Source organism: Rhipicephalus sanguineus, chromosome 11 (genome assembly GCF_013339695.2).
Source record: "Rhipicephalus sanguineus isolate Rsan-2018 chromosome 11, BIME_Rsan_1.4, whole genome shotgun sequence".
In the NCBI taxonomy this organism is placed as follows: domain Eukaryota; kingdom Metazoa; phylum Arthropoda; class Arachnida; order Ixodida; family Ixodidae; genus Rhipicephalus; species Rhipicephalus sanguineus.
Window position 1 is genome coordinate 68,529,214 of NC_051186.1, and position 25,080 is coordinate 68,554,293.

The window sequence follows — 25,080 nt, forward strand, 5'->3', positions numbered from 1 at the left end:
AGGCTTTAATAGTGTTATATATGAAGACTGCACTTACACCTATGTCTTCGGTCACCTCCGCTTAGCGGGAATGCCATTCATGCAAACAGTGCGATGGTTCCCAATGTGGTGAAGTTGTAAACAGATTGTAAACAGATGAGCCATGCCGCCCTATTTAACGCCTTGTTTGTTCTGCATTCACGAATCGTATTTTATGTACGTGTAAAAATAAAACAATTTCAATGTACGCAGCCTACAGCATTCAATGTAAGCATCGTAGACAGTCTGCCACAGCTGTATCGGCGCACTCGCGCTAGGAGTGGAACGGATTTAAAGGCTGGGATAGTAGCCGCAGCAGCCCGTGGAGGGGCCCTTTTGCGCCAAACACGTGACTGGCTTCTTGCGATGCAGAAAATGACCTAGCCCTTTCAGACTTCAGGAAGCATGTCAATTTCTTTTTGACGGATTTTATGCCTTCACGGGCCCCTTCGATGGCGTGGTATTGACTATCTTCTTTTGCGAACAAGGCAAAGGCAACATTATGCACGTTGCGTCAGTGACGAACAGAATGCGACTCGTTTCAAAGTCCGGTGAAAAGGGCAGAATATAAACACAAAGAACGACAGAAAGTTTCTAGATGTAGGAATCAGTCTTTAATCGGACGAAAAGCGTCAAAAGCCGACACATGAGAAGACACGATGTCTGGTTCTCTAGTGTCCGTATTGGCGCGGCTCACTTTCTTCTACGATAAACATGGGAGGAGTCGATCCCGCCTACGTCGTGCCAAGATGCAAGGACAGCGGTCGCCGTAAAGACGATACATATTTGCTTCACTACGCAGACAGCAGGAACGTCGTGCAGCATGCAGTGGTGTTTTGCTTACCTTCTAGTGGCAAAGCGCAAGTGTCGCACATCAGATTTCGATGCTTGATATCCCGGATGGTGCCTAATATAACCATAACGTACACAGGCGCATATATATTGCACAATATCAAGTACAACAGTGCAAGGAAAGATTGCAATCGCTTGGAGTTTCAAAAAGTTAAACAGGAAGTCTCCATGACAACCAGTTGCAGGAAGCAGGGGCGCTTCGCGCAGTCAAAAACCGAAACCGAAAGCTATCCTTGAGCGCCTCCCGTCATTTACGGCCGCCGACCCACTCACTTCGATGAAAAGAAATCGAGAGAACTTTGCTCCACGGGAGATATGGGTGGGGATTTTTGCTGTATTTTAAACACTTATGCGCCATATGGCTAAAATGAAGGTGTCGAATAGTGGTTTCCTGCATCGAATTCTTTCATTCAGCAGCAATTTTCAACCCTTGAAGAAGACAAGACTGCTTGTCGAAACGCTGACTCCAGCGACACTCCGTGTCCAAGGATTTTTCACATTTCAAGCCTCCATCTTCCCCTGAACTTCTGCCATTTTTGGATTATCAATTTTGCTGGCTAGAGAAGCTCCAGAAATTAATCTGATGCCATATTATGCAGACATCTCTTAGTTATCACTCTTGATAGAAGTTATATGGAGGCATAAAGAAAAACATAAATGCCTCAGCTTGCGCCACCGAGGTGTAACAGGCTAACAGTGAACAGCTAAAACTTTTGATTGTGAAATGCTGCCATGGTACAACGCTTTGACTAGGGTGTCACTGGAGCCAACATTTCGACAAGCCGACTTGTCTCCAAGTTGCAGCCACGAAGACAAGTACGCTTGTCGAAACGGCTCCAGCAACACCCCGTGTACAAGAATTTTTCATATCAGCAAAATCGGTGTTCTTTTGTCCAAAGAATTAGTTAATGCTGTTTATTCTGACATGGCAGTCGCTTAATTCATTGCGCTCCAGACAACATAAGCATTTTAAGTCGACTCATTTTCATAAGTAATGCTGCATGGAATGTGTTATACTGCACTTCCAAAAGTAAATGCAAAATGTCAACAAATGTTGTCGATCATAACCTTTATTGTAGCAATTCCAACCAATATGCTGGCCACTTGGCATAGGAAGAGCAATGGAATTGATGACTTGGTCCAAGAACCTGCACGCAAAAGGCACAATAAGTACAAGGTGTCTCCATCGAGCAGACATATATCACCACAAGAAAAATCGGAAGGCTGACTTGGCAAACGCACAAGCACAGCAGCAATACTTTGTCGAATTGTCGAACACCTGTAAATGCCAAAAGCAGGGGTGGTTGAACAGCTGATTTTGTCTCACTTAATGAAGTAAATCTAGATATGCTAAAGAATCTAGGGTAGGCAAAATTAACGAGCTCCTCCACAGCACTGTGTGTGACAATCATATTGTGGTTTTGGGAATATCTGGAATTCTAATTTCATCTTGCATACAAAAGGCATATTAAATTAAAAAAATGTTTCAGTCAAGCATGCACATACACCTGCATACCAAAAAAAAACAAAAAACAAGAGGCTATAGTTTGGTCAAAAGACAACAGACGATGCAGCACAGGGTGACAGAGGTTTAGGGAAAAATTCAGCCTAGTTGGCAACATACTAAGAATTTTTTGCACATAAGCAACACGAGGAGAAAAATGGAGAGACACAACACATGCACTAACTTTAAACAAAATCGTTTATTGCACACGAGGCAAACATTTATACAGTGTTGGTGCCCTCACACTGCACCAAGAAGCCATGCACAGAGATTTATTTGTCTTTTTCTACTTCATTTTTACAAGACGTACGTAACACTAATCAACTAACGAACTATTGCACAATCAAGAAAGCAGATTCTTTATCCGACAAGGACAGGGACAGAGTGCTAACACGATTGGTACCCAATTTTTGCAATTCCTGCAGCTAATAGTATTATAAATCTCGTTAGTTCAGCTCTGTTAGTTGACAAAACCTTTGTGTTCTGCAAGAAAGGTTCACACATTACAGTGCTATCTTAACCTATCATTCATGCAGCTGCTTGTTTGCCCAGCATACTGCTTACTGCAGAAGAGAGGTATCTGATAAGCAACAGCTTGTCTACATTCCGCAAACCACATCCTATATCGTTTTCTTACAAGCAGTTTTCTTCCATGCTTGACTGCAAATTTTGCAAATGGATTTCAGCTTTCATAGAGCTGGAAAACTATTTGCACATTTGTATGTGACACCAACCTTATTATGTAATGCTAAGTTTTGTGCAAGTATGGCACATCAGCTATTCTTTTTTGAGCGACATCACTGTTGGAACAGCCAACTAGAGCAATGGAGCGGTACTTCCTAATTTAAAGGACCCCTGACACCGAATTTGGAAACGCGAGGTGCTTGTGTTGTTTCATAGTCCTGCATGCGGGGGCACTTCTGACCGATTGTGAGTGACGAGCGTTGCCTTTAAGATATTTTAATTTGGTTTTAAAGTAAGCCTGAGTGCTCATCTGAACTTTGAACTCCTATCAACATAACCACTAGTATGACGTAGACGTAGGCCCCTTGTGACGTTGCAGAGGTAAAGCAAGTATTGTCGACGTCACAGACAGAAATACGCGCGGTGCACTGTGGTTATAGTGAACTAGAACCAACTTCCTAGTGGCGCGAACGGGAGGGTTCAGGCGTTCCTCTTGGCGAAGAAAAATCCAGATGGCGCCAGTGCAACTTTTTCTAGTCGCACCGCCTCTTCTGCTGTAGGCGCTTGCGCGCGTTGTGTGCATTTCTCCACGTTCCGCGTTGTTGTAGCGGTGCCGTGCATTAATAGACAGTTTCAGTTGAGCGCGCACTACATATATGTGGACGCAGCCTGTCATTGGGAATGGCTGGCAGGCTGCGTCCGCAGAGCTGCTGCGGATGCCCAAATAAAACTGTGTAACGCGTTTAACAGAGAACGTGTATGCCGTTCGCTTCGACTAACTTCCAATGAATATCGTACTCGGCTGTTTCAGGAGGTTGGAACAACTTACACATGTTATAGGTGGATAGCAAAATGACGTCTTCCGGTTCGATGCCTAGCTTTCGCTGTTTCAAGGTGTGCGCCGTTCAGCGCTTTCGGGTGAGGACGTACAACTGCGGCGTCTAAGCGGCGTCTGTAGTGAGCTGGAATCGTTATAATTTATTATCATACTCTTATGTTTTTCTTTATATTTCACTACAGCTGCTTCGAATAAGGCGCAGCTACCATATTTCAGACGCCAGTGATACACCAGCTCACGGCTTCTCACAGTTCTTCAACGGCGGCGCCAAGCAGTGCTGTCAGCACTAGACGCTTGTAAAAAAAAAATAACTGCCGGGTGGCGACAAAAAGAGCAACGCATAGTGAGTCCACTATAGGCGAACGCATCGGAGCGCTAGAAAAAAGTGCAGCCGCGATCCTTGCGGCGAGGAGACGCGTTCGGTTTCAGCCGTTGCATTGCCAGGCTCCTCCGTTCAAAACATTCGCAACCTCAGCGTCTGCCACTTGCGAACCGTCGTCGGGCTCGTTAGACAATGAGTAGGGCCACGAATCTGCGTCTGACAGCGATGACATCGTCTACCACGTGCTCGACGAGCAGACGAACTTATCCAACTGGCAGTTCAACAAGCGCGTGGCTGACGTCACCCAATACTGAGCGTACGTCATCACGCGGCGCTAGTTTCTTATCCTCTTTCGGCGCGCGTTTTGAACATACGCTAAAAATGACCATAATTAAGGCTGCTAAGATTAATTAGACATCACGTAGGAGCATTTGCAGTGTCATTCCGTGATTACAAGACATAGACCTACTTATTGCAACATAAATGTCACAAACAAAAAATCGGCTGTCATGGGCCCTTTAAGCCTTTTACGACTTACACTTCTGTTTGTGCGACGCGTTGTGTGTGAACCTTTCCCATGTGCTGTGTGTCCTGTTGAGTTGTTACGCTATCCAACTACAGTTATGGAAAGGATGGCATCACGTGCTAATGTACAAGTAGTTTTTCAGCTCCATGCAAGCTGAAATCGATTTGCAGAATTAGTAGTCAAGCACCAAAGTAGACAATTGCTTGCACAAAACGACATAGGACATGCTGAGAAGCTGTCGTTTATCAGATACCTCTTTCTTGTGGTAAGTGGTATGTCAGGAAATGAGCCACTGCATGAATGATAGGTTAAGAGAGCACTGTAATCTTGTGAACAAATGCAACGATGGATGGCTGGCATCACAGTGTAGGGCATGAGAGTATGAACCTTTCTTTCAGGAGACAAAGGTTTCATCAGCTAATAGAGTTGAACTAACGAGATTGATAATAGAAGCTGCAAAAAATGTAAAAGTGGTACCAATTGTGTTAGCACTCCGCAACTATCCTTCTCGAATAAAGAATTGACTGTATTGAATGTGTAGTAGTTCGCGAAGTGATTATAGTGTGCTATATATTTTGTCAAAATAAAACAGAAAAAGACATATCTCTCTGCATGGCATCTTGGTGAAGCGCTAGGGCACCACCACTGTGTCTATTAGTGCCTTGTGCGCAATAAACAATTTGTTGAAAGTTAGTGCAGACTTTGTCCCTCCCTTTTCGTCCTTGTGTCGCTTATGTGCTAAAGATTCTTACCAAGTAAGTTGAGGTTACTTATGAGTACAGACAGGAAAAAAAGATATGTTAAAGGAGTACTGACATGAATTTTAAAAATTTTCGGATTGATGCTCTAAATAAAAATACTGACGTCGAGAAACCTAAAACGAGTATTGTGGTGCCTGGGAATGCATCGTATATATTTTATTTATCGCTACCTTAAAAAGACACTTTTGGTTTCGATATCGAGGGGGCGGCTGCTCGGTGACGTTTCATAGCAGTGTGATGTCACGGGGATACAGAAACTCGCGACGTACTAGCGGCAAATCCATCATCTGCCCGTGGTGCACATAAACAACGATAAGTTAATTGTCGTCCAGTGACCCTGACAGTGATTTCTACGATATAGGCTGCATGCAGGATGCAGAACTTGCAAACTCGGGGGAACTGTCTTGACTCGTCAGGATAATGCCCATTGCACTGTGGCTGGCTTGCAGATGCTCAGCGACGAAAACTTCAAAGTCAAATTAAAATATTTGATACGTGTTCTCTGACTCCGGTGTGTGGATATCGTTGACACTGTATACCAAGGAAACCAAAAATGTCCCTTTTGCGATGTCTCAAAATCGTGTCAGTACTCCTTTAAAATTAAAGCAATTTCAACCACAAAATACACATAAGCGCAGCAGCGAAACATTGGTAAACAGCACTAAACTTGTAACAGCCAAAAGCAGGTGCAACTGAACAGTTGATATTGTCCCACACAGTGCAATTAAATTTAGGTGTTTTATGGAATCCCGGGTAGGCAAAATCAACGAGTTCCTCCACAACAGTATGTCTCACAATTGTGACCTGGTTATGCAATTACCAGAATGCTAATTTCGTCCTGCATGCAAAACGCACAATGAAGTCAGTCAAACATATGCATGCAGCAGCTTACCCTATGTTTCAGAAATTACGACAAATGCGGAACATTTTCCAAGCATGTTTTTGACACTTTCTGCGATGCCGCAATGGTTATTTATACCACCTGCACAAATCCTTATAAGTGAAACACACGGTGTCTTTAGAAATGTTCACGCATCCGAGGGCAAGCTTGTGAAGCATTTGCGCGTTTTCAAAACCTTTAGTACCGATGAAAGTGCCACCTGCATTATATGTTTCGTAGCAAGCCCACTTTTGTAGCTGCCAAGCCATTTGTTCTAGAAAGTCTACATCGTTATCAGCGCCACGGTGCAATTAATAGGTCCCCAACTGCTGCAAGTTCATAAGTAGAAGGTTATGGCACACCAGCAGGCGTTTCTTGTATGAGGCGGTACCGGACATAATACACCTATGCTATTTAAAACTCTGCATGCCTTAGTTGGTTACTTGTTTTGTACTGAGCGCACTATGAGAGTATGTACTTACAAATGCACATTATCATAACCACTGCTATGTTTGTTAGAGCAAGCTTACTCTCTCTTTGCACTTTGAAAGCTCGACACCTTGGCAGATATCGCTTGGTGTTTAGTCAATGAACTTTTTTCCAGACATGCAGCACTGCACTTTCCCCTGATGTTGGACTTTGGCAAGAGGATGCGCCAGCCAGCAAATGTCCACTGGAATGTGAATGCACCGTGCAGAATTTGCACATTTTCTCCAAACTTGTTGACTATCTTCTGTCCTGATCGGTTGGGACATGCTAGTGTGCACACCGTTGAACTTTCGGCAAACATTTCACAAGGATTTAATTGGCTTCAGCCCGTGGCAGGAGCACCAGAAAGATGGTAGACAAGTCTGCTATCTGAAAGGCTATGCCTTACCACCCTGCAACTGCCAAATTAAGCATAGCACACAAACTCAGTGCACCGATTCCAGACAAGGTAATGGAGCAGCGTTTCCCTATACAAATAAACTAGTTAACATGAAAAGTAATACCGAAGGATTCCAACAAAAATATGCTTATGCGAATTTGTCTTTTTTTTTCGAACGTCGATGAATTTGCATGGAGGTAAAGTATCACCTTCGAGATTGGAGTCCAGGAACTCACCCTTTCCAGTTTTTTTCTTCCTTCAGAAACTAGGCAACTAACAACGCCAAATGCTACTTTGAAAGATGGTGACAATAATACTGAAACTTTCTGCAGTATTTGAGCACATATGGATCTGCGGTATGTGCAAAATCTATCTCATACAGAAACGTACCCATCCCTACAACATGCTTTCAATAACAAACAACGGAAGAAACTGTTGATGTACTTGATGTCTTGAGCCTTCTAATTCATGATAGAACATAGCATGCAATGGAAGAATTTAGGAAGCTTGTACATTAACTGCTGACCTAAAACAGCCAGAAAATATTCCGGGATGTCTGTGTTTGTCATAAGAGCCATGCTAATACATGGCAATAGCAGATGGTAATGAAACTGGCATGCTTTCAACCGGGCTCTTTGGCTCACTCTTGCTAGTAATCTTAGCACTGTTAACGATTACAAGAATCTAAAAAGGAAATTTCCTTTACCTGGAGGGCTACTGAAGACTGAATGACACAGTTATGCCCTGCCTTCTGTATTTTGCGGGCCTCGAAGATTTCGCTTGTCAGCTGGTCCGTGGTGGCGGAAAAGAATCCTCATTCTAGAAAATTCTGCGGTGTACCCGCAATCTTGGCAGTGCATTGCCAAGTGCGTCGAGCGAACATTACTTCTCGGGGAATTTTGATGCTCCCTCAGTTGCAAGTTTATGCGTTGCCCCGATTGCCCAATGTAAACACTTCCACACGTACACAATGCCAATGGCACAAAAACATTCGTGTGCTTAATGGAATATGAATCCTTCACCACTGGGCCTTTTTCCGCACTGCTGTGCAGATATCACCAACTTTATTCTTGGTTGCGAACACCACTTCAATGCCATGACGTCGTCATGAGTTTCTTGCCTTGTAAGAGCATGCGCAGTAAGAGTATATCATGATGTTTCTTCAATAAACTTTTCAGTTGAAAGTCAGCGCTCGTGTCGTGTCTACTCGTCCTTGGTCTCTGTTATTTCGCACTGTTTTGCCTCTACCAGCTATGAATTGTTACCAACTCGCCCAATTTTCAATCATACTAGCCTGTAAACCTTCGGCTTATATTTCTTTTACCTTGAGCAGTAGTCCTGCCCACGGTTTTTGAACCACGAGAGCCCTATTGTATGTGTTAGCCTCCTGTAAAGCTTTGAACAACGGCTTGAAAATAGAATTTTGAATCACAGCGCAAGTTGCCCTCATTAAAGCCAGACCGATGCAAAAGCTGTGTCCCCTTGAACTTCATGTCTGGCTTCTTGGCAGAGCAGTGGCCTGTGCCCATTAAGCTAATGAAAAAAAGCCCATGAGCAGTGAAGTGGGGACACTACGGCACATTAGTTTTATTAAATGCTTTTTGTTTAACGTTGGCAGATCAATTTTTGTGCACTGATTAGTACACCACTTCTGACATATTTCGCAATGGTCAAACGAAGAATATGCACGCACAAAGTGTACTTACATACAGCTCTACAGCTCCAACTTTCTAACTTTCTCCATGGGCTCGGATCCAACGCCAGTGTTACGACTGCACTCGCAGCATGGGCAACTGCGCAAATAAAAGCTTTTTTGCACACTAATGTACAAGCGAAGACCTAGCTTATTGCATTCGTTCTCATAAGTGTGTGTCACAAACCTTTTACTAGTTCAACTCTAGGGCAAGAAAGTAACTACAAGCGGTATTCAACCGTTTCCATACAATAGCGTGAGACGGAAGCTGCATAAGTTTCTGTCGCACAAATTGAACGGTGTTCCCAGGCTACAAGAAAATACAAAAACTGTCACGCTGAAAATAGTTCTAAGTAGAGACGCGTACTACGTGGAGAAATTTCATCGTCGCGCGTAGAAAACATCGCAGAACAAGGAATGCAAGAACTTACCTTGACGTGAGTTAACACCGGCGCGAAGCGCGTTTAGGGACAAGTGGAGCTAGGGGCGTTTTCCTCCTCAGTACCTAGGCCAGCGGCCGTCTTCAGGGAGAAAAAGTGCCCAGAAGCGCGTTTCAGGCGCTATCGGATGGCGGCGCGGCGGTCGCTCCCTGTAGTGGCCACGAAAACAAATGTCGCCTTACTTGGGATCGGAAACGCTGCCGCGCTGTTGGCGCAGCTTTCATGTGGCGAGGAAAAAATGGTTTTGCGCTTTTATTAACCTCGCGCTGATTTGGAAATGTCTGTTCAAGGTGTACGAGAGGCCAAGTAAATGCCGGGGCCTATCGATTCTCAAATGGGCTTTTTTTTTTTTTGCTGTAGATTTGCGCCGCCTTTATTAGAGCACTTAGAAAAACGATGCCTCTGCAAGAGATCCGCATGTGCTAGAAACCTACTATACTTCGAAATTTGCGGGCTGTATAGTATGGGCACGCTAGCGAAGGAGAAGAAAAAAAAAGAACCATGATGAGGCTGGGCGTGATGACGCCCGGGGCTCGCGCTCGCCCTGCCGCTAAAGACCGATCAGTCGTTGCCGGGCCTCCGAAAATTAAACGCGTTTTTCTTGTCGCCTATGTGTTCTCTGAGGGCTTTGGCCGACCACTGGCCCCGAGCCCACAGTAGATATTTTGATAATGTTGTAAGCTAGATTTAAGGCCTGCGACGGAAGCAGTCCGTTTGGAAGCAGTATCGCAAAAAGCAGGTATCGGTGCTTGCTTCCTTTGTGCATTTTTTCCTTCGGTGTAACAGCATACAGCGAAATGAAAACACACGTACAGCAGCACTCAAATTTTCCATTAGGGACACTTTGTTTATATTTCCTTTATTAACAACTTGCAGGCACTTCCTTCTATACGGAATGCTTTACAGGCATCCCAAGCTTCTTTTTGCTATTCGACTTGCAGAAGGGTACGCAGCAGTATGCCATATTCCTGAAATTAAAGAGAAGACACAGGACCTCACAGCATTTTCTCTAGCAACTGCAACAACAACAACAAAAAAAAAAGACAGCACTGACAGAGTGTCAGTTATATAGCCGTAAGTAGTCTGCAACTTCAATTAATAAATCACTGCTATTGAATCGAACATTAATTTCCACTTCCACGCCAAAATTTTGTCTTCATTACGCAGAACGCCAGCGACACAAGCACGCAAGATAAAAAACCGCGCAAATGCCGCAGCATGAGCGCGTTACAAAGAAATAAGGTCGAGCGCACGCTGGAGCGGAACGCTAACTGAGCCGACCAAACTCGGCATCAGCAGTCGTCATGCTCTCTCCTCGCGATGTCGCCGGCGCCATCAAGTCTGGCGCGACAGCCGCGCTCGCATAGCGCACAATGCCTCGCACTCGCCCACGAGGCTTCCCCAGTTTCCCTTTCCAACTATGTACCTCCCGTCGCGCCGCAGGAGACAGGGAGGAGGTTGCAGGCGGTCGCCATACGTCTAGACCGTGGTCTAGACTGAAAGTCGCCGGTTCTGCGACGACCACGGACTGGTTACAGGCGCATTTTGTTCATTTATGATCAATTGATTGATTTGGATGCAGTCGGGAGCACAGTAAATGAACACGATGCTGATATTGCCATTGTGCTACCAAAATGTAAGTAAAATCCGGATGACGAAAAAGGAGGTGATAACAACTCGGGCACTTTCACTGTGAACGACGTGTGGAGTAAATGTAGGTCGGCTAATCGAAGCCTTCAACAATATTCCGGCAAAATTACTTATCATCTTACTTCAGTGTCATCCACAGGGCACTCAGTTATCTAGAGCGTAACCGTGCTTCGGTTGACCAACTCATAAATATCCGTACGCGATCAAATAGTAAAACGATGTGTCACGATAGGAGGACAATATGATTCAACGACGAAAATTAGCCCAGTTTTCACCCATACAAGTCTCCAGAAAGGAAGAATGCTAGAACGCCCCTGTATATTTCTCAAATCAAGGTATTTCGCGCCGAGACAAAACGGACCGTAATGAAAAAAAAAAGGTAACACTACGACAGACGAATTGATACCTCCTTACAATAATTTATATCAGGAAAATTCAGCAGTTGCCAAGGTTTTCTCCGTAAATTGGACCAAAATAAATGCAGTAACAGAAAAAAATACTTGCCTTCAGTGCATCCAGAAGATCCTGGCGGCAATGCTTGCTCGTACGCAGAAAAAAAAAACATACGCACGCTGCAATCCCGCGCGCTCTGCTTTCTGCCGCGGTCTCAGCTGCCGCAGGAATCCCAAGTGAGTGCGCCGTCCCGCGGTAGCCGGGCGCGCGACGCGACGTTCGTTTTATTTGCTGGGGAGCGCGGCGATTGGGACGGCCGGAGAGAAACCCGCCGCGCGCCCGTTATCTCGGAGGCCATGAGAAACAGGCAGCTGACTTCAGTGCCGGGCAAAAGAGGGCGCCACGACCTCGCAGAGCGCACGATTTCTCCTCCCACCGGCTCTCTACGGCGCTAAATCTGAAGGGGGAAACAATCTGACAGAACTCCCTGCAGACGACACGTATCTGAACTGCCGTAACAAGAAGGAACTTGATAAAGCGCAGCTAAAAGTAGCGCGCGTGTCGCACACCGAGTTCGCGAATCTCTCCAAGATTCTACTCGTGCCGGGGAAACCCTCGACAAACGTTGACGTCATCGACGGTTTGCTAAACGGAGCAGTGGGACCTCTACGAACGGGAATCGCTGGGTGCCCGTACTACGCACTTCCTCAGGTTTCACGGTAGTGGAGCTGCTATACGTTTTTTTTTCTTTTTTGTATGTCGTTACGTTAAATTAACAAGGTCATGAAGCGTTGAATGCTCCAACGGAACCGTTTTCACGCGCATGCCTCTACCGCATGCCTCTACTGTAATTTTCTGAATATTCGGAAAACCAGAACTTGGTTCTCGGGCCACTGGCTGATCGGGCGACCAAAAATGTTTGACTGTTTATAGCACTATGCATCCTGTCTAAACGGGGTAGCGCCCTCCATCGTAACTCAATTGGTAGAGCATTGAACGCGTAATTAGAAGATTGTTGGTTCGGATCCAAACCGACGAAGTAATCTTTCGTGTACTTTAATTCATTTCAATTTACGTCATAATTATTACGCCACCGTTCAAAACAATTATTGTACCCTGTCCTTTCCGTGGACTACGACTCTCTCGGATTCCTCTGGTTCTATTTATGAACCACTGTGAGACAGCCCTAAGCTGTGCTCATGTACTTTGAAAAGTTTCCGGCCAACGAATTAGGTATATTTGAAACAATGCCCCGGCTGTATTACCAAGTGAATACCTTGTCGCGCTGCCTGCGTAGTTGTGCTAGACAAACGATTGCTTTTATGCGCGTCTTTTTTTACCCTTTCTGAGACATGAAGCACAAGTGTGGTGGGCTGTAGGGTTTTGGTCAGCGCCATGAGTCTTTTAAACAAGCATCTATCTCGGATAATTCCGGGGAGATATTAGAGGGCTTTAGCAGAGCCTTTACTCTCAGTTCCGGTTAGGCATGTAGGTGCTATAGCCAGTTACAACCTAAGAAAAAAAATCACAGCATATCCACGGAGTGAATGATGATGAGTGGGCGAAGCTGCGGAGGTTCATCGGTAAACCGTGAATCTTCCGTGAATTCTGCCCAATACAGCATCACCGACGTGAGATCGGGCGCGTTTATACTAAAGGTTCGATGAGTTATGACGACTTGCAGCGCACTTTAATTTTACATGTACGCTGTGAATTTTCATTGTTTAGAAAACCATTGCTTAGAAAACATCTGGCGTAATTTCGTTAAGCAGCTGGCGTCTTTTCGTTTTGCTTTAGAAACATCTGGCGTTCTTTCGTTTTGCTTTTACAAAACATCTGGCGTCTGTTGTTGGTTTATTTCATCAATCAACGGCGTTTTGAGCAAAATTTTTATTGTTTAATCACGCACAGGAGAAATCTCACCAGGCACTACCTTGGAGGTAAAGAATGGCTGCTAATGGGAATGAGAGACAGAAGAAGTCGGCTTTTAGCTAACGCTTCGAATTTTTATTGCTCAACAACGCACAGGAAAAATCTCCCACCGGCACCACCTTGCAGGTCAAAGCGTAAGACTGGTTACATACTACGCTACGAGGGACGAACGGGTGCCGCTATAAGGAGCTTCGCCCCTAAAAATAGGAGTGCTGACCGAATGAGGAAAATGAGTGCAATCGAAGCTTGGCATTTGTGTGCCTGAGCTACTACTAAGGCGAAAGTCTTTAATGTGTCATACTCGCGGTGTCCGTCGTCCGTCCGTGCCCTGGAACGGTGCCAGATGTGGCCTCTCCCCGTCACACTCTCTCAGCAATCACCTGATGATACAGCTGCGCATAGCAACAGTTGCCCGTTCCTCCTTCCAACGCTTTGCTGTTGTATTCTCACATGACATTGGTTGTATATACAATATAAACCGTGGCGTTTTCGTAAATATCATTGTACGAAGTTCAGCGCTCTCTCCGCCTCTCTGTCCCCTCCGTGTTGTTTCCGTGTTGTAGGCAACGCGGTGGAGGCGTCCAGCGGCGGCGTCCGTCCATGCTCCCCTCACACTCTCTCAGCAATCACCTGATGGCACAACGGTGCGCGCGACAACTCTCCTTCGGCAGACGTCTCGTTGCAGCTGTCGAGGCAGTCGTATGGCTCCCAAGCGACCCGGTGATGATTCCACGGCAAGCGATTCGGAGAAGCGCCCCAAGAATATGGATTCCCCCGATACCATGGCATAGTCAGTCAAATGGCCACAGGCTTTCTCTGAACACACTTAGGAATGTTCAGGCTGTCCTTCAATTTTTTTCTTTCATTCTTTCCTTCTTTCTTTCTTTCGCATTACGCAATGCTCCTTCCTAATTTATTCTTTCCTTCATGCCGGGAATTGTACCTTCACGCGCTTAACAGCGCGACACTTCTGTTGCTACCCGCCGTGAAGGTTTAGTGGTTGTGGTGCTTGACTGCTGGCCCGAAGGTCGTGGGGTCAAATCCCGGCCGCAGCTGCCGAATTTCGGTGGAGGCGGTATGCTGCAGGCCCTTGTACTTAGATTCAGGTGCATGTTAAAGAACGCTAGGCGGTCGAAGTTTCCGGAGCCCTCCACTACAGCGTTTCTCATAACGGGACATAGAACCTCAGAAATTATTATTAGGAGGAGGTTGGATTGCTATGGCATGTGCGGGTGTCCGCTGAAATTTCCCCATTCTTTTATTTTCGCTAAGCGCTTGCATAAAGGTACACGAGAAATGATTGAAGCAGAAAGAATCATTTGAGGAAAAGATTATGGTGTAAGTGCGGCGTCTATCTATCTCTTGGGTAAAGAGAATGCGTGGCTTCAGTGGTTTAGAAGAAAGGTCATTTTTCTGTAGGTGTTGTCGTGTGCATAGCTGTTGTATTCTCACGTGGCATGGTTTGTGTATATAAAGCGTGGCGATTTCGAAAATAATATATAATATTATTGTACGCTCCTCCGTGCTATTTTGGAGCTATCAGTTGAAACTTCAAGGTCATATTACTTACCGATCTTGTAAGCTTGTACAGTGTTCGTATGTATTTACACCAGTTTTATTAGCGTCATGTAACGATGGTCCAAACGCGTGGCATAGAAAACTTTACTGAATATAATACGGCCATCCAAGCACTCTGTACAAGATCGTTAAGCAGCGAAGCTCAAACGTGCGGCCCCGGTGTTTATCACTGGGTTGGCTAACCCCGACGCTTCATTGAACGTTTTATCAATTATTAAGGCGATAGACATAGATGCCTCATTAAACGCGAAAACTGACCGTCAGCAGCGTCGGCGCGAGCACAAGTGATGCAATATATCATCATTGCGTGATGACGCCACCATATTATGAAATCACAGATCGGCAAAGTCTGTGACGCCGCGACGTAACGTGACGTCGCATATTAACGACATCAGATGACATCGTCGCTTAGTCAAGGCTGGGCCGATCACGGAGGCAATGCGAAACCAGGTGATGAGAAGAAATCGTGCAATTCCCCAGATACTGGAGGCAGTGTGAAATCATGTTAGGTGCAGAAAGCTTTCGAAGAGGGGCAGGGGAGAATCAATAAATCAACTAGGAAGAAAAAAAAAATTGGCCGCGTATCTGCGTGCTTCGCTGCAAATGTCATCGAAAGACGATAGTCTTCTGCCGGCCATACTAAATGAGTCCTGGTCTCATTCGCGGCCACCCGTGATGCTGTTCCCAGGGCCACTGCCAGGTGGCAGCACCATATCGCCGGCAGAGGGCTTTTTTGTGCATAGCGTCGCATTTTCAGTGCAGCCTAAGAAACACTGGGGTCTTTAGAATTACGTATCTATGTATTTTATAGTAAAGGAACACACCACCTAATACTTACGTATTGATGTTGCGCTTCAGATATGCGTAATATTTGCTTTTTGATCGACAATGTTCACAAGTATGAACGCAGCTACCAGTTCAAGATGGCTGGGCGTTCAGCAAGTGCTTAAACTTTGGCTGGGTGGCTGAATCGTGTGACAGACAGACAGACCAAAATTTCTGCGTTCAAGTATGCCAAGAAAGACTATCGTCCTTAAAAGAAGATGGCTTTCCCCTTCGAGTCGTCTTAGGCGACTGCATAAGGAACCTGTTTGTTTTGCTGCGTCCGTCCATAAATCTTAATGGGTGTTTGCCGCCCGTATCTTTACTTCTTCGTTTCTAGTGGACCAGCGGTGATTGGTAGGATTTATCCGATTCACATACGTTTTTGCGCGCGGACTACTTCATTTTTAGTGGACCAGTGGTGAGTAGCGCGCGACTTGTCCAATTTATGTGGCACATAAGCACCAAGAGTTTTTGCGCACGCAGGGCGGACGAATTTTGGTTTCTTCTGTAGCCAGAACACCTTCGTTGTAATATTGTTACGGGGATTGAGAGTGAACGGTACAGGCAAAAAGTGAGTATAGTTTTACAATATTTACAATGGCCTGTGGCACAGAATGGCTGACAGCATCTCTCGCGGCATGCCACTTTCTTCTTTCCCTTTTCGTTGCAAGGTCGTCTGCGGCGGCGTGCTCATCAACAATGCCTCTTAACAATACTACTAGCATTTCTCCGATTCCTTTGTTTTCACAGGGAAAGCTGTTCTGAGTTCACAACAGTGCCGTAGTTGTCGGCCGCCACCACCGATGTCTGTAACCGCTATCACGCGAAATTAGAAAGAATGAAACAAATAAGAAATACCCAGGATCGGATGAGATTTGAACCCGGGCCCTCTGCGTGACAGTCGAGTACCACAATGCCACGTTGGTGCTTAGAAGTCCATTGCAAAAAGACCCTATACAGGCGTCATGCGGGCAAGGAATCGCGATAACATGTGTAATATAGCGCGGCAGAAGAATAAAATAACAACCAGGTGTCACACAATGCTAATTGCGCAGCGAGTGCGTGGTTTAATGCTTCCCACCCACAGCAAAGTGCAAAGTGAAAAGGCTACAGTCGACACAAGACATACGCACCCAATACACACGTGGTCGTGGGAGGCGCGACTCGCTGAACGGACTCTGGGAAGCCAACTGGCAACCCTAAGTCAGGCCCACCGAGCCGCTATAGCCAGTGGAGCCTTGAAAGAAGAAGAAGGACCCCACCCGCAATAAACCACATTTTTTTTTCAATAAATGTTGTTTCTCTCTCTCATCGTCATCAGCCACATGCAGCATCAACAAAGTGCACATAATCCCTCACAGACGTGTAGCGGGTACGTCGCTTGTCTGCAGAAAGACGGAGAGTGGCATAGAGGTTGCTTCGTTGCTTCACAAAAATTGAGTTTTTATGTCGTAGTGCATACCTTGCATGTGTACTTTTAGTAGGTATCCCAAGAGAGCTTGAAACAGGCTCTATAGAAAAGTCGCTCTTCAAGCCTTCGCTGTGAACGTGCTGCGCACTGCGCCCAGGCCTGGCGCCTTTTTTTTTTGGTTTGTTTTCTACACTATGTGGCACGACATTCACGGTGATTTATTCTGTGGGGGCACACGGGGTGCAGTCTTTAGAGGAATGTTCAGGAGAAGCATATGCGCGTCAACATGGAGGATAACGGGCACATCTTCCCAATACCTTTACCTTATTAAAATGCCGAAATTCCAGAGAGATTGAAATATGGCTCTTTGTGATGTGGTGCTCCGAGCTTACGAGAACACGGCCATCCAAATTCCGTTGTTTTTGCTTGTTTTCTCCGCTTCCTATGCTATTCGAAAACTTTTGAAAATTCCGGCTCTCTGATTACGGAGTACAGCGTATAGCATTTCGATAACTCGGTATTGCAGGAAAAAGAACCAGAAAGTCGCACTATAGTTGTTCTCATTTTGTCGTCTCTGTGTGTGCTTCTTTGTCTATGCGTTGTTTATTGAGCTGGCCAAGTTATTAGACGGTGAACTTTATATTATGTTTTGAGGCATAGCTTTTGTAACACAGATTTTGACGACGTCATACGCGAAAAGCCCGGCACCGCCGAGCGCAATGAAATGAAGCCCTCGAAGGTCTGCCGGTTAGTGATGTAGAACTATCGATGGTACTATCGATACTATCGATAGCTGGGTCACTATCGAACTATCGATGGTGAAAAATACTATCGATAGCGCTATCGATAGTAAAAAATTCGATGGTACTATCAATAGTATAAAATCAACAGCGCGGACTCACAGCAGAATAAACTTGGTTCCCCGCGCGCGTGGTACATAGTGGAGCAGGAAGAGCAGGCTGAAGGACAAGAATGTTGACATTCCTGTATTCCTTCGTCAGAATGCTTGGCTGACACATGATCATAAAGTCAAACTGTTCAGCTGTAGCGGAAAGGAAGGCGTTACACGAAGTCGAACTGCGCGGCTTCAAATTTATATTGCATTTTATGATTTCAAAATACAAACAAATATCATGAACTAATTAGCTTGTTAATTGTAACGTGTGACTGGTTGCTTTTGGATGTGAATTGATTGATTTATTGACGGACATATTCCGCCATTTTCACTGCGGAAATAATTAATTTCTCTGCCAAAAATTGATCATTAATTAAGCGAAGCTGGTAGTATGTTATCGCAAATATTTTGGGAATATGGCCGGCCAGCAACCGCATCATTATTCACACCACTATCGATAGTATTGCCACGTGGTTGTGACGGTGAAGAATGCTGCAGCAAGACTGGGAAATACGGAGCTCTTTATTTGGGCGAACTTGAGCCCAGAAAACCAAAACACAAAATATAAGCAATACATGCTGCACACTGACAGCGGCGGGAGCAGTCGTCAGCCGTTGAGTAATCTGATCATCGGTGGAACGCGTCGTCCTTTATACATCAGTCATCAAACCTTCCAGCGTTATCGATGGTGCTCGCGTAAGCTCTTGAATAAACTTGACTATTCGCGTCCGGCGCGTAATCTTAATAGAATGATCTCAAACAATTGTGAAGCTTCTCAAACATTACGGCGCGGTCTGCGTCAAACGTTGCTAACAGTCTTTGCGGGTGAAACCCGAATACGTCAAAACAAAGCAATGAACACGCGTAGCAGTGATATCGCCAGTAATATTTACGATCGTACCACCGATTGCACTATCGATAGTTTATCGATAGTAGCACTATCGATAGTTTGTTTACACTATCGATAGTTTGAAAAGAACTATCGATACTATCGATAGTCAAATTACCGATAGTTCTGCATCACTACTGCCGGTCCCACGCGTATAACTTAAGCAAGCTTAACTCGAACGCTCCGCAGCGTGGCCTGAACTGCTTTGACTGATGCCAGCCGCAAAGCACTGGGCGCTGTTGCCTAGATAATACGTCGTTATGTTTGGATAGTCTGTCAGCATGCATGAGCAACATCTCTGCAACAGAACCCAAAGCTACGCTGCGCTGGCGTCAATCAAACCGTTTCAGGACACAGAGCGTTCGAGTTCAGTTTGCTGACGGCCGTACTTGTATGCCCCGTTTTACAATATGTAGTTGGTTCTCTTCCGACCGTAGGCTTGTTGGCGATTAGCCGTTTCTGATTTGGCAATCTGACCTTTTATTGAGGTGACTTCTCATTTCACGTTGCCACATTTCGTTGTTACCTGGACATGAACGCGTGACCGTCATTGTTGCCTGTAGCAACTGAAGCGCTGCGCTGCTAGGCAGCTGCGTGAAGGTTCGATTCCCGGCATGGAGGAAGGAAACAGTTAGGATGGAGCATTGCGCAATGCCAAAGAAAGAAAGAAAGAAAGAAAGAAAGAAAGAAAGAAAGAAAGAAAGAAAGAAAGAAAGAAAGAAAGAAAGAAAGAAAGAAAGAAAGAAAGAAAGAAAGAAAGAAAGAAAGAAATTCAGGGCAAAAAAATTCAGGGCGAAAAAATTCACCGATGATTACCATACTGCCTAATGCGAATACTGAGCGTAGCTTCGGGTAGGGGCAACGCCAACTGTGTTTGAAGTTTTGGCTATCCGTAGTTGTAGCAATGTAACATTCTCTACATATTGCCACAGAAAGTGCCAGCGCTCGAGCGTTACGCACACTACTATGTGGATTGCAGGCATCGCGAACCAAGCGAAACGCCGGCAGCCCTGTTACGACAAGCGAAGCCAGTCGCATTGCACGTGCCAGCCCTGAATGCGCACGGGCCAGCGCGCGTGACGGAGGAAGAAAGCGAGGTTAGAGGCCAGTGGCTCGTGATATCGAGAGACTTCGCATTCACTCTCTTTCGTCCTCGTTCGCTCAATGGATTTCCCCGCCGACGTCAACGCCAACGGCGACGCCTCTCAAAGCAGGAACGGGCGCCTAAGAACTGCACTAAAATATTCTTCACGAGGCGAGATTCCAACTCCCGTAACCTCGATGTGAAAGGGACCGTCATAACCACTCGGCTGCCCAGACATGCTAGGAGAGCAGAGTAGAGCCTTATATAGTACAGTGTAGATATGGTGTGGGAAAGAGAAGAGAGAATGAGGAGGAGATAAATGATAGTGAGGAGGAGATAGAGTAAAGCATAACATAAAAAGAATGAGAAAGAGAGAAATAGACAGAATGAAATGCAGAAAGAGAGATAAAGATAGAAAGAGAGAGATAAACAAATAATTAGAAATGAACATAAAATAGAGAGAAAACACAGAGAAGAAGAAAGAAATAACGGAAGAAAGAGAAAATTTGCGAAACTTATCAAAACAGCAAAAGCCAGGACTACATAGGTGTCCATCAGCTCCACTGTCTCTTTAGCATTGCACCTATAGTGCAAGCTACGCAAGTTTCCATTTAGGGGCGAAACATCTTAGGGTCGAGGCTTGTCCGTTGTGCGTTGTTTTCCGTGCTCACGGCACAGCACCGTTTAAAATCGAAACATCATATTTAACAATAGACTAATATCAATCATAATTGCGACAGAACAATATAAAACACTTACATGCACAAACCCTTTATACTAGTCGGAGACTTCAACGTAGACATTATGCATCGTAGGACCTACGTTTGTCGTCGATTCTCACTGTCGGTTGTCATCGTATATAGAAAACCGTTGCAATAGTTGAAACATATATGTGTGCATATGAATAAAAAAAAGTTTACAATAGACGAACATCAATCATAATTGCGACAGAACAATATAAAACACCTACAAGCACAAACCCTTTATACTAGTCGGAGACTTCAACGTAGACATTATGGACTTTAGGAGCTAGCTTTGTCGTCGACTCTGTCACTTTATGTCACTCAATATACATTATATGGGGCAATGCTCGGGTAACGTACGGTTACTCACCCATACGATACCCACAGCTTCGCCCGATCGTCATGATTCACTTCGTGGAGATGCGTGGATTTTTTTAAAAAGAGGTTCTCAGTTAAAACAAAACGCCGCGAGAGTTCTTTAAATGGGAGTCTCGACAGAGCAGCGTGCGCCGGAACTTTCCTCATGAATATTCCGTTGAATTATAACACCAAGCTCGTCCCTTATACGAGAACAACTTTTTAACAGCGCCCTCTTGAAGCGTCGAGCGAAACGGGTAATGTGCGCTGTGGCGGCGCGTTTCATCGTGAAGTGAAAGCTACGCGCTTTCACGGCGCACCTGAGCCCAGCATTGATTAGCGCGCAGCATTACAGCGAACGTCGCGCCAGTGCTTGGCCGTGGCCACTGCAAATATTCTAAGCTTCACTTTTCTATCCGAAAAGTTTCTTTCAAAGCAAGGCTCATTCTTATTTAAAAGGCATGCGCGCGCCGATATTGAGCTGACGAAATACGCAGGATGCTTGATCTGCATTTGTTTTAATAGGGAAGTCATTTTTACTGCGAGTGATCTAACGAGTGACACGAACATGACCGAAGAGCAATTAGGTTAACTTTCTTAAGAAATTATTGGTGCGTTAGATAACGGTGCTTATTTTTTTTTTTTTGTGCTCTCTACATAGTGTAAATAATGTTTTTCTAAACAGACGGCTGTATGCTCTCCCATAATTAAGAACAAGGGGTGTTCAAATGAAAATTACACATCTCCCACTACGGGCAACCATGGTGGGATGCGAAAGCGTCGCGGGGGGTGCGCATCGCGTTTCCGTTTCTCTTATGTGACTTATGAGACGGTGGTTGTCGAGGCGTTTGAATTACCGCTTGCCGACGCTGACGTTTACGTTCGGCTTCCCGAGCCTTCCTCTGCTCCGCGGCGGTGGCGCTGCCGCTGCAACTAGCGCCGACGTCAACGTTGTTCATGGCGCTTCGCACACCGTTGCTCAGAGAGAGATTCACGGAAGTACCACGAACGCGTGCTTTCGCAGCTTCGAGATTCGCTTGCCGGTGTTGCCGTTTACGTTCAGCTCCGCGAGCGTCCATAGAGCTGTTGCGAAGGAGAGTGCAACGGAAGCGAGCGCGCGCCGCAATATATACGAGCGCACAGCTGTGGCGGAGAGAGAGAAACGGGAGAGGAGAAATGAAGCGGAGGCAGCGCTCACGCCACCTCCTCCCAACTCCTCGCGCTCACGCGAGGAGAGGGGGGAGAGTTGACGCATGCGCAGTATGGGTGCGGACGCCGCAGAACGGACACTGCCCCGAGCATAAGATGCTTTCGCATCTAAAAGGTACGAGTCGACACTGTGGGTATACATGAAGAATTTATTCAAAGTAAACGCTATGTGCCTGATCACAACGACCCCATTGCTGAACAAACCGAAGGATTCCTTGTTCCCAGAATTCCTGTGGTCGTGACGAGACCCAGTCTTTCACGGTGTCCTCGAGTTTGTCGTCCCAGTTGGAGCGCTTCCCTTTTAGGTGTTTTTTTTTTTTTTTCAGGAGACCAAACACATGGAAATCCCAGGCGATGAATGGTGGCCGGTTTAACAACTTCCACTGTCAGAAATCGCTTAACACCCCGCTACTCCTCAATCGTCGAATTTCGCAATATGAATGCCCTCCTGTCCTCACACGCACTGCCGCGTCAATTCGACGGCGCTCTTTGAGAGAGCCTCTGCTCTCTACTGCGCGTGCGGGCGCCCCCGCATGCTCCGATCCACGGCAGAGCTTCCAATCACATCCCTAGATGTCGCGCTATATTCTCCCACAGCGGCATAGGCATCTATCTAATCTACAATCTACAGAGAAGAAAAACTTCAGCGCTAATGTCATTCACGTCTAGCGATCCATGTAGTCCTAAATCCTGCGCTAAATGCAGCTCCACTACTACGAAACCTGAGGAACGGCGTAGTACGGGTAACCAGCGATTCTCCGTTGCGCTGCTCTTAGAGACCTCTGTCTATGAATGATCTTTCTCAGGAGCTCGTAACTCCGGCTCCGGAGATGTGCCGGTGGGAGAAGCAAGCGAGTGCTTGGCGAGGAGGTGGCGCCCTCTCTTGCGCGGCGCGGGTGTCAGCTGTATGTTTCCGAAGCGTATTTAGCGATCTTAAGTTAACCATAGCGGTTACTTCTCGGTTATTTCTGCTAATTGTATGTTTTTAGACCTCGTTCGTTTATTTTAACCCGATTTTGAGCATTACTAGCTTTGTTTTAGGCCTGTATGGGCCACTTGATTTGGATCGTGATAACGCCACATGAGATATATGGATGGACGTCAAGCCGGGCCACTAAAGTGCTACGTACCCAAAAAATTCTGTAGCGATTGGTGTTATACAGTTCTAACTGCTGCGCTAAATGCAGCTCTACTACTGTTAATCTAAGGAAGTGCGTAGCACGGACACCCAGTGATTCCCGTTCGTACAGTTCTCACGGCTCCGCTTAACGAAACGTCGATGACGTCAATGTTTCAGTTAAGTATGTAGGGTTTCCCCGGCACGAGTAGAATCGTGTTAGTGAGACTCGAAAACTCGGTGAGCAACAGTGCGCTACATTTTGCTGCACTTTATCGACTCACTGCTTCAGGGGCGTAGCCAAGGGGGGGGGGGGGTTGGGGGTGTTCAACCCCCCCCCCCCCCCCGAAATTTTTCAGTTTTGCTTGCGTATATAGGCACGCACACATACAAACGCACGCACGAACATACACAAAGTATGGTTGAACCCCCCCCGAAAAAAATTTCTGGCTACGCCCCTGCCCTGCTTGTTACGGCAGTTGAGATACGCGTCGTCTGCAGCGAGTTATGTCAGACTGTTTACCCAATCAGATGTATCAATGCCGTGCCTCCGAACGCAGGGGGAGGGCCATTTGCTCGCTCGGCGAGGCGGTGGCGCCCTCTACTGCGCAGCTCCGTAGTCAACCGCATGTATCGGAAACGTTTTTAGCGATTTAAGCAAAATTATTTCCAATACCTCTTGGTTATTTCTGTTAATTTATATTACTTTAGACGTGGGTCGTTCGCTTTAGCCCAGTTTTGAGCGCTGCTAGCCTTGTTATGGCCTGTATTGAGCGCTTTACACTGAGCGTGATCCCACCACATGAGATGCATGGATGGATTACAAGCCGGGCCCCTAAAGTGCTCCGCACTTAGAAAAGAAAAGGAGGAAAAAGAAAAAAAAACAGGATGATGACAAGCTTGAGAAGCTGCTGAACTGGATCGTGTTGTACATTGATGTGATTCGTGTGGGGCAACCGAAGAGCGCCCTGGACGCCATGGCAAATGTTCACTGCAACCTGCCGGAAAACACCGCGGACAGTGAGATGGAGGATCGCACCGAGCAAGAGACCAAGTAGGCCATGGCTGAACGTGTACTGGAATGTGAGCAGCCTGTACTGTCAAGACACGCTCCCAGCGCGAGAACAAGTCTACAGGTAAGCGGCGTGTGAGCAGCCTGAAAGCGGCGCGTGGTGCCAAGAAGGCTACTGCCTCCAAGGGCAGTAAGGGGGACGAGATGGAATAGGAGGAGGAAGAGGCAGCCTCTGCTGAGGCGACCTCGACGGCAGCCGCCAAAGAGGATGGGTCAGCTGACAGCAAGGACAAGAAAGACGAGATGGAGGAGGTAAACAATGACGGGGATACGGGCAGGGCTCGGCAAGCAGGTTCGAGGATGCCAATACTGCTGATCACAAGGAAGAAGCAGAGGTCAAGAACAAGAAAGGGAAGGCAACCACAGACAGCGGCAGCAAGGCGTTTTCCACGACGACAGCTGACACGAAAGTGGATGCTGAGCCCCCAGTTGACAAGGACAACGCCGGGACCTTTGTGCAATGGTGGACGAACTATGCCGGCGTGTGGTCGAAGGTGATGGCTACCGTGTCCTCCTCCCCAATTTGACCAGAGGGGAGG